Source organism: Trichosurus vulpecula, chromosome 6 (genome assembly GCF_011100635.1).
Source record: "Trichosurus vulpecula isolate mTriVul1 chromosome 6, mTriVul1.pri, whole genome shotgun sequence".
Lineage (NCBI taxonomy): Eukaryota > Metazoa > Chordata > Mammalia > Diprotodontia > Phalangeridae > Trichosurus > Trichosurus vulpecula.
In genome coordinates this window covers 202,776,826-202,788,918 of record NC_050578.1, presented here as the reverse complement: position 1 = coordinate 202,788,918, position 12,093 = coordinate 202,776,826, and the positions used below count along the sequence as shown (strand labels likewise).

Sequence of the window (12,093 nt, the reverse complement as noted above, 5' to 3'; positions counted from 1 at the left end):
CGAGTCTTAGTTCCAAAGCTGCCTGTTCTATCAAACCTACCATGATCCCCCCTCCCCACCAAATGAAGACAATCTTTCCTTCCCTCAGGTTTTTTTAGAACAATTTCCCCAGATTTTTCCTTTGCACTTATTGTATCTTTTCCTTCATTGTGCTTTTTGTATATGTATTCTATCCTTCTTATTAAATTGGAACCTTCTTGAGGGCAGGGGCTATCATTTTTTCATCTTTCTATATCAAGCAAAGAATTTGGGACCTTGCACATATTAGGTACTTAATAAATGTTGAATTGAGTAGCCATTGAATGGGAACCCCTCCAGCATGATTTTTTTTCTTTTTCTTGTTCGTTTCAGTGTAAGTGTTGCTGAGCTCTGCACCCTGAATGAAGCAAGCCACTTGTTTGTTGAGCCAAATTACTTTCCTTTAGATCATACTAGAATATGATGTCACATCCTTCAAATTCCATCTTTTGTAATGTCAGTTCTGTTACTGACTTTAAATCAAGGATCTTCTTGATAACAAAGTGTGGTTTGCTTTTTTTTATTTCAGGATTGAGAGTCAATTCAAAATTGTGGTGTGGTGGGAAAACACTCTAGACTTGGGGTTTTAGGAAAATGAATTCAATTTCCTGGCTCTGTCACTTATTGGCTCTGTGACCTAAATCAATTCACCTTGCCTCTCTGTGCCTTAGTTTCCTCATCTGTCAAACGTTGCATTTGAATGAAATGATTTCTAATTCTTCTTATAGAATCTTGAATTATCTGACATTGGTCTAGCTTTGGACAGGCAGCTCTGAATTATTCAGTAGCAGATGATCCCATATTATCTTTACTGTTTCTCTTTCTTTCTGCTGAACATACGTTTGCCTTTTCATTCTCTCATAGTCAGCAAAGTGGCTGTGGAGTACATTAAGGCAAAAGGAATTTAATTGGGGTTTTTCTTTAGTTGATGGTATTGTTTCAGTTATGTCTACCTTTTCATGACCCCATTTTGGGTTTTCTTGGCAAAGAAACTGGAGTGATTTTCCATTTCCTTCTCCAGCTCATTCTGCAAATGAGGAAACTGAGGCAAATAGGCTTAAGTGACTTGCCCAGGGTCACACAGCTAGGACGTGAATTAGGTCAGATTTGAACTCAGGAAGTAAGTCTTCCTGGATCTAGGCTCCGCATTCTATCCACTGTGCCACCTAACTGCCCACTTGAACTTGTTTGAGGTGTTAGGTTCCTAAAGCCTGTTAACACAACTTTTGAGATACTTGTTTTAGTAATTTACCGTTATCAGAAGTGGTTTTCTCTCCCTGAAAATCTGATTTTGAGTGTGATACTTTGATGTACTGATCATCCATTCCTAGACAATGAATAAAGATCATAGATAGAACTAGAGCTGGCAGAGGCCTCAGAGGCTATCTAGCTCAACCTGTCTTTTTACAGTTGAAGAAATTGAGGCCCAGAAAGCTTTTACCAAGGTCAGATAGCAAATAAATGGCAAAGCCAGGATTTCCACAAACTGAGGCCCAAAGAAGTTAAATGACTTACCTAAAGTCTCACAGTTGGCAAGTTTGGAGATTGGATATGAACTCAGTTTCTCTGACTGTAGAGTCAGCATGTCACTGGACCATTGAGGGTCTTGAGAGCAGCAACTCTTTTTTAGTTATTCGTTCCTTTTTTTTTTTAAATTGTAGTGATTTTGTGAGTATTTTAATTTTATTTTTTTGAGTAAGAAATACATTTTTATTTAACTTGAATGCAAGTATTTGAGGGAAAGCATGTTTATCTAGAGCAGTAGTTCTTAACTGAGGGTTCCATATCTTGTTTATCCTTAATTTTTAACATTTTCATAATTGTATTTCAATATAATTGGTTTCCCTTGGCAATCCTGTACCTTTAATTTTATGCATACGATAACATTATTCTGAGAAGGGGTCCATAAGCTTCACCATACTGCCAGAACGGTCTTTGACTTGCAAAATGGCCAAGAGCCCCAAATTTCAAAGAAGGCAAGGAGATAAATATAGCATTTTAGAGAGTTTCTATAGAGGGCTTCTGGGAACCTTCAAGAAATAAAGAGGTTGTTAGGATTTTTTTCCAGTATGTCTAATTTCACTTCAAAACATTGGCTTTCCTGTTTCTTCACAGATATATGTAAGGAGCATTACTTTTGTGGGTGTTTTCTCATCATACTAAGCCAATCCAGCTTGGCATGCCCTTCCGGATTGTGTTCTTTAGGTGTAATCTTCAAGCAGGGTAGCTAGGTGGCGCCATAGAGCATAGAGCCCTGGGCTGGCAATCAGGAAGGCTCATGCTCCTGAGTTCAAATGTGACCTGAGACTAGCTGTGTGACCCTGGGCAAGTCATTTAACCGTGTTTGCCTCATCTGTAAAATAAACTGGAGAAGAAAGTGACAAACCATTCCAATATTTCTGCCAAGAAAACCCCAAAAGGGATCACGAAGAGTAAGACATAACTGAAAAAGGATTGAACAACTAACTACAAGTCTTCAAAAATGAGAAATCTCCAGTTTAAGGTGAAGAATTAAAGGATGAATTTACCTAAGTCCTAAGTAAAAGTATACTTCAATCTTCTATTTATTACCTATAAATAAAATAGATTGCTGAAAGGACAAATAGGAATGGTTCCATTTCTATGGCCACACTCTGTGATCAGAGGCAGAATGTGATCAGCTTCATAAATTAGGTACAAACCGATGGTGGGGGTTTTGAAGAGGGTGAAAATTTGTCTAGATGTGTAAGAGATCAGCAGAGACTTCCTGAAGGAAGGGGTATTTAAGCTGGGCCTTGAAGGATGGAGTGGATTTTGACAGTTAGATACGAGTGTAGGAGGCAAGTGTAAATGAACCATTTTAGCACAAAGATTTGTGGTAGTCTTGACATTTACATAGTGTTTAAAGATAATATGTAGTTAAGTATGGGAGCAAAATTCAGTCAGTTGTTTGTTTAACAGAGTAACATAATGGCCATACAACATTCACTTCAGATAAACATTTTGCAGGGGAAAAGTGTTCTCTGAGGAATTGAAAACAAGCCTGGATTTATCCAAGTGTAGGCACTATGATTGACCTTTTTCTGAGATTTGTTCAAGCAAACAATCTACTCATTCATTTCCTCCCCCCTGCTTGAAGTAGCCTGTTCAACAACCAGACTGATTTCCTGCTGAAGGCTGAATGTTCTATATGTCAATGTTATTAGGCCATGACTAGGCCTAAAAATCTGCATTTTTCTTTTAGGGCAAAAAAAAAAAGTTAGTAGTACATATAGGAAGGTGTGGTCTCAGGGACAGTCAGGCAAAAGGAGGGACAAATCTTGCTCTCACCCGTGTTGATGTTGAGGGGAGTGGTCCTTGGAAATGGGCATTGTGGCAATGGGAACCAGGAAGCTGTGCACAGCCATTGAATGGGTCAGCAAATGACCAGGAAGCAAAGTAAAGGGAAAGCAGATATTGGCAGAAACATCTTCGTACAAAAAGCCCTTTCCCCCTGGCTATATGAGACTATGTCCATAGTTTAGTTAAGGATTCTCTCTTTTGATTCTTTCTTCCTCATTTTCTTCCATTAAAGTGGCATTTAAAAAATGATTTCCTCATTTTAGAAGGCAAATGAATTTTCCTGATAACAGGTAAATTTTGGAGTGGGAAAACTTGAGTTTCAATCTCAGCTCTAGCACTTATGTCCTACATTATTCTGGGTGCAAAAATAGCGGGGAACAGAATCAACAATCACTCTAAGTCTTATCTGTAAAATGAAAGGATTAGATTAGATAATCTCAAAGTCCCTACTAGTTTAAATCCTATTAATTGAGGCTTTCCTCTGGTAAGCAGTAACACTTCATTTTAGTCTCTTAGGGCTGTGGATCTTTCTAAAATGTACTACACATTTCATAATTCTAAAACAGAGCATATTAAATAAGATTTAGCCTGTTTTTGATGACTCAGAGTTAGTATACTTCTGGATTGTAATGCATTTATACCCTCAAGGATATCATGGGTAGAAGGCTATTTTTATCTCTGGTCTAAATATTCCGAGGCTGGTATTCTTTTAGATGTATTGCATCTGCTTTCTTTTGTTTTCTCATTTGCTTTGTTGATGCCAGCTATTACTTCATAAAATCATAGAATTTTGGACCTGGAATATTGGGGTCATTGGGATTCACTTCATTTTGGTACTTTCCCAACAGTAACCCAATTAGATATGTAATGCTGAATATTATGATCCTTTTTTTACATATGAGGAGATTGATACTACAAAATATCATATGGTTATTAATTGTTAGACTCAAGACTCAAACCCAGATCTTTGGATTCTAAATCTCAAATTCTTAATTTTATAAAACTCTGTCTTTTATTTTCTGAGGCTATAGAGAGAAAGTCACTTGCTAAAGGTCACAGAGGGCATTAATGAGAAACTCTAGATTAGAAAGACTCAAAGGCTGTTCTCTTGGCTTCTGTGGACTCTATGGTTCTTTCATGGTTCACTTGCTTTCTCTTTTCCCAACCCTCCTTAGGTCTCCTTTGCCATATCAGCATCCATCTCCTGCCTACATGAATGGCTTCCAAAGCCTCCTTCCCAGGCCCTCTTCTCTATCTCTCCACTCCAGTGACTGGTGATTATATATACTCCTAGAAGTTATTATTGAGAAATCAAGACTCCCAAAATTTATATAACAAATCCTAATCATTCTCCTGAATTTTTGTCCTGCATCTCCAACTATTTCCTGGATTTTTCTAAGTAATTGTCCTGTTGGTGCCTCAAAATTAACATTTCCAAAACTGAACTCATCTCTTCTCCCCAAATCTTTCTCTCTTTCCCACTTCCCTGTATCTGTTGAGAGCAGCACCATTCCCACCTCTCCTCCCCTTCCTCTAGTTACCTAGATTCAGCACATTAATCGTTTTGACTTTTCTGTTTCCCTCTAGCTCACATCTTATCAGCCCTGTTGATTATAGCTCTGAACCATCTCTGGCATCTATCTTCTTTTCTCTACAGTCATGACATTCAAGTCACTTCTCTTCGACTATTCAAAGTCTTTGGTTTGGTCTCTTCCCTACAGATCCTAACTCCTTAATCTTCTCTGTGCACAGTTGCCCAGGTGAGCTTCCTAAGCCACAGGCCTGACCACATCACTCTCTTTCAAAAAACCAAAAGAAAAAAAACCTCAAATTAAAAAAAAAACAAAACAAACAAACAAACAAAAACCTCTTTAGAATGACTACATGTTGGCTTTAAGATAAAATACAAATTCCTTAACCTGGAATTTAAGGTCTTCTTCAATCTGACTCTAACCTCTTTTACCTTACATTATTCTCCATTATACTATCAATGTTCCAGCCAAATGATGCTATTAGGTTTTTACCAAGTTTGATATGCCATTCTCCATGCATTTACATAAATAGTCTTCATGTCTGTAGTTGCTCAGCTTAAGTGGTACATTCTCCTTAAAGACTTTCCTGGCTACCACGGTTGTGAGTGTTTCCCCTCCCTAAATTTTCTTAGAGCTGTTTCATCCCATCTTTGCTCTCTCTATGCCCTGCCTTGTATTATTTATTTATCTGTTATATCCATTTAGTAAGAGGTCAGTTCCTTGAGGTGGGGATACTTTTCACATAGCAGTTGCTTAAGAAAAGTTTGTTGGATTGTACAACGACCAACGTTGATAGACTTGGCTCTTCTCAGAAATACAATGATCTAAGACAATTCCAAAAGACTCACGATGGAAAATGCTATCCATATATCCATATCCAGAGAAAGAATTTTGGAGTCTGAATGCAGATTGAAGCATACTATTTTCTCTTTTTTGTTTTTTTCTTTCTCATGGTTTTTCTCTTTTATTCTGATTCTTTTTTTCACAACATTACTAATGTGGAAATATGTTTAACATGATTGTACATCTCTAGCCTATATCAGATTGTTTGCCATCTTGACGAAGGGGGTGGAGAGGGGAGGGAGGGCAGAAAATTTTGGAACTCAAAATCTTACAAAAATGAATATTGAAAACTGTATTTACATATGATTGGAAAAAAGAAAATACTATTAAGTGGGGGAAAAAGAAAAGAAAAAAAAGTTTGTTGGGGTACAGTAGAAAGAACCCCAGTTTTGGAATCAAATATTTATTAGCTGTGTGATCTTGAAAAAAATCACAAACCCCCTGGGCCTTAGTTTCCACATCTAAAATGTGAATGTGCTGTATTATATGACTTCTAAAGTCCCTTGCAGCCTTATCTATATCATGAGTTGAGTAAGAACATACTACCACTAGGAGAATGGACAATTGTCAAATATTTGAAAGACTTTCTTGTAGGGAATGGAATTGATTTGTTCCATATCTTTGTCTCAGCAGCAGTCAACCCCCCATTCTTACCCCTGGGACTATTGGCATTATTAAAGGAGAAGCTGAATAATCATGGACTAAATCAAGGGTGGGGAACCTGCAGCCTCAAAGCCACCACATGTGGCCCTTTACATCCTCAAGTGTGGGTCTTTGCCTGAATCCGAACTTCACAGAACAAATCCCTTCAATAAAAGGATTTGTTTTGTGAAGTTTGATTCAGTCAAAGGGCTGCACTTGAGGACCTAGAGGGCAACATGTGGCCTTAAGGTAACAGGTTCCCACCCCTGGACTAAATCGTCTTTAAAGTTCCTTATGAAGTTGAAAGGCAATCCACCACAGTAGACACTTATTAGGATTTAGAGTTGGAAGACAGGAAAAACATCCTTTCCGCATATAGCAACAGACTCATTAATTTGTGTGGAGGCACCAACATTTTCGTAGGATAAAGTGAATAGATTGCCACATAAGTAAAAAAAGTTTTTGAAAATAGAGATGATTAAAATAATATGCATAATGGCAACAGCAATATGAATGGAAAGAAAATTAAAAGAAACTGAGCTCTGTATAATTATAATGGCTAAGTTTGGTCCCAAAGAAGAGATGAGAAAATACATCCTTCTTCCTTTATTGAAATATAGGGGAATATGGGTATGGAATATTGCATGTCTTGTCAGACCAGATTGTTGTATTAGTTTTACTAAACTGATTCTTTTGTCCTCTTTAAAAATATTTGTTACATGGAATATCTTTCAGGACAGGGGGAGTTAGAAATGTATTCAGAAATGAATGTGACATAAAAATAAGTGAGAAAAAAGACAATTAAAAATACAGTTGGTTGTTTGAATGCCTTTCTCTTCTACATGCCTTAAATGTCAAGAGGCTCCTAGAAAGTTGTAGGACTATTTTTGGGGGGAGAGGAGGAGGGGGAAGAAGTAGGCTAGGGATAGGCACTGACTCTGTGAACTCATTATTACAGAGAATTCCCCTGTGAGGAAATTCCCTCTATGAATGAAGGTTGATACCTTCTCTTCAATATATATAGTTTGAGAAGGTTGCCTAGAGCACTAAGAGGCCAAGTGATTTGCCCAGGCTCACAGAGCCAGGGTTTATCAGTGGAATGACTTGAACCCAGGTTTTCTTGATAGGTCCCTCTATCAGGGGAGAACAAACTACAATTAAAAGTGAATGACCTTTCAGTCAGCACTACCATCTTAACTTGGCAAAATGAAAGAGGAGAAGGGCCCAATATGTGATCTCTAGTACCTTTTGCACACACAACATTGTCATTTTGGTTGCGTATATGTGAGTCTGCAAAAAAGGGAAATGCTATAGATTTTAATGGTCTGGGCAGAGTTCTCTGGGGAATATCTCATAAATGTTACCATGGCAAGACGGGATGGGTCTATAATGTTACTCAGCATGTGTAGACATTGTGAACAAACAGGTTAAGAGAAAAATGATAGTTATTGTGCATATCAAACACTGTAAGAACAGAGATAGCTTTCTGATGTGTATGAAGGAAAATGATCTGAAGGGGGCAGCCAAAGACAAAAGGCTATTGGATTCAACTGAAGCATCAGCCTGCTTCCCTTCCGAAGAAACATAATTTGCCAGAACTAATGGCAGGAAACCTGAGTTACTGGAATCCATCCCGTACAAATTCATGGCATCAAATAACTAAAATAATAAAGATGTTTGGATTAATAAAAGCAAATGGATCATTTCACCACTGACTTCTAGCAAGGTCATCATCTGATTCCTCCTTGTGGCCTGGAGGTGACTCTGGCTTCTCAAGGGCTATATCAGTAGAATATTCAATCTGGGAGGTCCAACCAACCTAGACACCAGGTTCAAATAAAGGCAGCATAGCATGCTGGGTAGAGTGCTAGACTTGTATTCAGGAAGATCTGTGTCTGAATGCTGACTCAGAACTAGTTGGATAAGTCATTTCTCCTCTCTGAGCCTGTTTCCTCATCTGTAAAATGGGGAGAATAAACAATCATACCCATTTCACAGAGTTGCTATGAGATCCAAATGATGTAAAATATGTAAAGCATTTGGCAAAATCTAAAGCACTACATAAGGGCCACTTATTTTTGTTGTTATTCTGGACCTATTGATGCACTCTGTGTCCATCATCTGAGGACCAGTCTAGCTAAGTTTGGAGAGACTCATCACCAGTTTGGCTGTAGGGCATGAATTGGCCAGACAAACCTCCAAGACCATGGCCTAAGTTACAGAGGGGCTGGGATTTGAATTGGTGAAGGGATCACCTGTGCCAAAGAAATCACAGATTCCTGAGCCTGGAATACAGGAAATGCTTCCCACGACTTTGATTAATGTGTGGTTCTTAGAGGAGAATCAACTTCATTGAGTTTTCGTTGCTATTGCACTCCATCACTGCGATAATTGGAAATGTGGCAGAAAATGTAGGTCAGACAAAGCTTTGAGGAAGATGGGATCAGGATCCTGACCTCTTCTTCACTCTCCCTGTCATGCTGTCTTCTCTGAGTCTCTTTACAGTCTCCATGAGATGAGATATTCTGCCTGTTAACTCTCACAATTTCCTTTGGAACTGTGTTGCATTTGAATCTTTGCAATTTTCAAAACCAATTCAGTATACTTCACTTGCAGCAAATAGTACCTTCATAAGTGACTGTGCAAATTTCTTTTCTTCCATTGTACCATAGCTGTGATGTGGGCATCATACCTGTCCTATACTGTCCTACATTGTTGACTTTGTTTCTTGCTCATTAATCTCATCTTTCCACTGTATCTGTTCCCTCCCTCCTTCCCTCCACCCCTTCTCTCTCTGTCACTCTCTGTCTCTTTGTCTTTCTCTCTTTCTGTCTCTCTGTCTCTGTCTCTCTCTCTCCTATCACTGTGTAGAGTTTTAACAATACTTTTCCCCATTTATAATATGCTATTTTTAATTTGCTAAAGAGTGGAGAAGAAGAAGGGCATCTGGGGGATAGTAGAATGAGTGCTGGCTGTCCTAACTCCAAGTCCTGTGCTCTATCCATTTTACCATCTAGTTGTCTCTGAAGTTTATCTTCTAAGGTCCCTTCTTGCTCTGATTCTTTCTTTTTCTATCTTAAAGTCCCCTAAAACTGTGACATTCTGTGTCCTTTTTAGCTCAGACATGCTATATTCTAAGGCTTCTTTCAGCTCCAGTTTTCTCTGTTCTAAGATATTTTTCGGCTTTGACATTCTATGATTCTATTATTGTTTTTATAAATCACGAGGCCCTCATCTACATAAGGTGATACAGGTCTTACTTCATACATAAAGACATTGGCCATAGGAGCTCTCAAAGTCACTTTAAGCTTTTTCATTCTCTAGGGCAAATAGTACATTCATTTTTTGGGGAGAGATTTGGAAAATGACATCCTGTCTCCTGCAGACAAAATTAATTCCTGTGTTCTGCGTCTGTTTGCTTAGTCATCCCTGCTTCTGGTGAACATAGCAATGGCTCCTCTGACCTGACATTGGCATTTACAAATAAGCTGATGTGTTTTTATTTCAGGAAGATGGGCAGAGTCATACGGGGATAAGTTCTCTGATCAGACATATTCCATTGTCCAAATGGATCGATAAATACAGAGATGTCACTGGAAGTTCATTCAGCTGACTTTTGGTTCAGACAACTGAATTCTGTAAATACATATCAAACTGTATAATAATCTTCAGATCAAGCCAACTTTGATGTGTAGGAAGTCTAATTCTGCTGCATAGTATCATATTGCCCTATACCCTCATAATTGAAAAAAACAGCTATTCCAAAGGAGAGATCTCTATTTCTTACATGGATTTAACTTCAACAAAGTTTATTAAGCTTTATTAAATTTTATTAAATTTTTAATCCCCTACTATATGTAGAATTTTATGCTAGATACTTAGGGACACACACATTTTAGGTAAGTTACAGTTTCTCCCTTTTATGAAGCTAATAGTCTAGCAGGGACAGCTAGGTGGTACAGTAGATAGAGTGCCAGGCTTGGAGTCAGGAAGACTTGAGTTCAAATGTAGCATCAGATACTTACTAGTTATGTGACTCTGGACAAGTCACATAACCTTGTGTGCCTCAGTTTCCTCATCTGTCAAATGAGCTGGATAAGGAAATGGCAAACCACTTCAGTATCTTTTCCAAGAAAACCCTAAATGGGGTCACAAAGAGTCAGACTCGATTGAAAATGACTGAACAACCACAGCAGTCTAGTGGGGAAGGGAGGGATACACATGAGATTTACTCTCATAACTGTGATATGTGATGAATACGTAAAAGATGAAGTTAAACAAAATGCTTTGTGAAGTCTGAGGTAGGAAAGGATTGTTAATTATTAGGAATCACAGCAGCCTCTTGTAGTATGTGGCACTTGAACTAGGCCTTGAGGTAAGGTAGGTCTTGAAATCCCTTGGCAGGATTTCAACAAGTGAATGATGGAGTTGGAGGGCAATTTTTGGCATGGGGAAGGAGCACTGGTGTCGGTGCCAGAACGTCTGGGTTTGAGTACTGACTTTGTAATTTCCAAGCTAGGTGACCATTGGCAAGTATGTGGACAGTGGTAAAGCTGGCTGTGAGAAAGGCACTTTGTAACCCTTAACATGCTATGGAAATTTGAATAATTATTATTCCAGGCACTGGGGATGAGTTAAGCAGTTGCCACAGTGGCAGCAAATGGTGGATAGAGTTTGGGACTTAGAGTTCAAATTCCCTTTCTGACACTTACTACCTCTGTGGCCCTGGACAAGTTATTCAACCAATTCCAGACTCAGTTTCCTCATCTGTAAAGTGGGGAGAATAAGAGTACCTACCTCACAGTTGTTGTGTGATCAACATTTTGTTGTGAGGATCAAATAAGATATTCAAGAAATTTGCAAAAAACCTTACAAGACTATATAAATGCAAATGATGATAATGATAATGGGAAAAAAAGAATTGGGGAACAGGGATTTGAAAACTTACAAAATTCTTGCCCTTTCCCAACAAATAGTGCTATAGGTTGAAAATATAAGTCTCTTCTATGAAAATTGAAATAAATTCAAGATTCACAAATATATGATGGTCTACTAAGATATAAGAAGCTGCTCCAGTCTTTCCATTCAACTAGAAAAACTCCAGTTCCCAATGGCTCCTGCTCCTGAATTTGCAAAGGTTATTCAGTAATGTCTGGAGAGATCTGTGACCTTTTAAGATAGATTTTAGGGAAGTAAGGATTAGAAAGTCAAGGGCAGGAAGACAGAAGTTAAGAAGAAAAGGAAATGAGAAAGATAAAGAAGAAGATTGCCCTAGAGTTTTTCTTGCTTCTCTGATTTCATTGGGGAATGGGCTTTTTTCCACATACCTGTGTTTTGGTGAGATAAGTGAGGCTTAGGAACCTTCCTCTCTGCTTCCCAAACTGGCTGAGATGTGGCCATTTGGGGATGGAAGGTTTTTTCTAGGGAAAGAATAAAAGAGCTCTGGACTTAGAATCAGGGCTGAAGCCCCAGCTTTCTGCCATTAGTTCCTTCCTTTGTAAAGTCAAGGGCTCAGAGCAAATGCCCTCCAAATTCTATTCCAGTTTGGAATCTTATGGTCATGTGCAAGTCAGTTAACCACCAGAATTCTACATTTTCTTCCATGTAAGAGAAGGAAAGTAAGATTTGACTAACCATTCTGCACAGTTGCTTTGAAAATATTTTAATGATAAAAGCATCCTGTAAAGTATAGAGTGCTTTTTAACGTGACAGCAGGCATCTCTGTATTTCTAGATGA

The 12,093-nt window shown here is 38.4% G+C and overlaps 1 protein-coding gene across 2 annotated transcripts in view; it reads left to right on the top strand.

Annotated features, from left to right (window-relative positions):
• JAKMIP1 (janus kinase and microtubule interacting protein 1) overlaps positions 1–12,093 on the top strand; it is a 214,917-nt gene that overhangs the window by 116,266 nt on the left and 86,558 nt on the right. The gene's annotated exons all lie outside the window — the stretch shown is intronic.